Below are 2,190 nucleotides of genomic sequence, written 5' to 3' on the forward strand. Positions count from 1 at the left end.
TATTTAAATACTACGTCAAATATTATAACTACAATATATAGTTATGTTTATTTAAATATTTTTAAAATATTATATATTTAGATATTATTTGAATTATAGTACTATTCAGATTTGGTACGGGTCGGGTCCACATAGATTTGGACTCGGACCCGTATATTATTTGGGTCCAATATTTGGACCCGGACCTGATCCGCCAGATACAATTTTTGGACCCATACGGTCGGGTCCAGGTCTATTGCCACCCCTGTCGACAATCTTTAATGGATAAGAAGGGCTCCTTGTCATCTCTCTGTCTCTCTCAAAAGTCTCAACACACCCTCCACCCTCTCCCACTCCTATAAATAGGGGTGACTCTTGGTGATCTTCACATCCTACTCTTTTATTAAGTGCTACTTGCTCATTGAAAATTGCTTCTAAGACTCTTTTCATCCTAGGCATACTCTTAATATCTGCCCTCCTCATCTCTTCTGAAGTTTGTGCTAAGGAGGTCAATGAAAATAAGCCAGAGAAGAAAGAAGTTGATGCTGGTAAGGAGTGTCATTCCATTTACAAACACGTTGCTTAGTTGTGTATATGTATTGTTTTTCAATAACTTTTGCATATTTAGTTAGATATGGAAATTCATTAGATGATGAATGTGAAGGTTTCACATCCTCCACTCAAAGTCCCCAAAATGTGAAAGTCTTTGTTTGGAAGAACTACGCCTTCCAGCCGTCCGCCGTGTTATCAGACGGCTGGGGCGATGCGAAGTTTCCTACAGAAGATTCACAATGCTTATTTGTATAGGTAAATACATGGACTCACTATGAATGCTATATAAGAACTCCAGAAATAATTGTTAAATTTCTTTTAAAATTTTGCCATTTTTTTTCAGACCACATGAAGATTTGTGCATGCCGTAGCGGCCTTAATATTATTCTTTGTATCGTTCCAAGTTCATCAGATGTCTCGGATTGCATCACTAAATCAAATATTAGCAAATAAATGAGGGATAAATATACATTATGTTATTAAAAACATGCTCTAATTGTTCACGATGAAGATTTTTCTGTAACTCCAAAAATCTTATTCTCGTTTTTTTCTCACTAAAAAATGACCAGTCGCGCTTGTTTCGCTGTGGCAGAGGAAGTTGTAGATAAGGAAGCTGCACAAACAGAGCACTATGGCAGTGGATACAGCCCTGGCTATGGTGGGCACGGTGGTGGATACGGCGGCGAGCATGGTGGTGGATACGGCGGCGGGCATGGTGGTGGATGTCGCCACAGATGCTGTGGCCATAGGGGGTGCTATTGTTGCTCCCAAACTGAATTTGACGCCCTCGCCAAAGCAGAGGTGAACACTGAGGCCAAGCCCCATAACTAGACTTTTAGTCTAATGTGGCCTGTGTGTTTGGTTACAAGTCATGTACTTATTATCCAGTATCTGCAGTAAATAAAGGGAACTTTGAGCTTGCCCTTCCTTAAGGTTAGCTATGCACAACCTTGTGCAATGTGGATTTTATATGTAGCCCTTTTGTGAATGGTTTATAAGTACCTTCCTTGTGTCATTGATGATATGAGTATGATGTTCCCTTTGATTTCTATCTTTTTTCTTTTTTTTTTTTATGTTATGGCCTATTCATTTTCTGGTTCCAAAGTATTGCTTTAGTCTTGATAAGTAGATAAAGTTATTATTTCTTCTGGTTAAATACTTGTATTTGGTCTCATATTTTGGGCAAAGTTGATGGAGAATGTAGCAAGTAGAAACTAGCTAATGGCTTCAATTTAAGAAATGGTACCATTTCAAACTGGAAACCTTTTGTTCATTTGTATCTAATTTATGCTATAATAAAAAAATTGGATTTTCAATTATCTTAACAAATGTCATATTGATAGAGCGATATAAGTAGGGATCTTAAAAAATTTCCTAAACTATAAAATGCTCCACTTATAGGTGGAAATTATAAATAAGGTCGATCAACCTACATTTTTTCTATATTTTCAAAATTTCCTCTAGGTCCAAGAACATCCTCTGACCGACTTTTAATATATTTTTTTAGTGTTTCTATTAGTTGAGCACTATCCTAAAGCTTGGAGCAATACCCTACTAACAAAAAAATCAAAAAAAATAAAATAAAAACAAGAAAACAAACAACAAATTTGGACCTAGGATTCAATCCTCAGACCGAAAGGCAATTTTGAAAAAAATAAA

The 2,190-nt window shown here is 36.4% G+C and overlaps 1 long non-coding RNA gene across 1 annotated transcript; it reads left to right on the top strand.

Annotated features, from left to right (window-relative positions):
* The first annotated feature begins 293 nt into the window (after nt 1-293).
* Nucleotides 294-1,580, top strand: LOC148780136 (uncharacterized). The gene is made up of 2 exons (XR_016042581.1): nt 294-527; nt 1,124-1,580. It is a non-coding gene; the product is annotated as an uncharacterized LOC148780136 (long non-coding RNA).
* The last annotated feature ends 610 nt before the right edge of the window (nt 1,581-2,190 follow it).

Source organism: Amborella trichopoda, chromosome 10 (assembly GCF_054954075.1).
Source record: "Amborella trichopoda isolate Santa Cruz 75 chromosome 10, AtrichopodaSantaCruz75HAP2 v2.0, whole genome shotgun sequence".
NCBI lineage: Eukaryota > Viridiplantae > Streptophyta > Magnoliopsida > Amborellales > Amborellaceae > Amborella > Amborella trichopoda.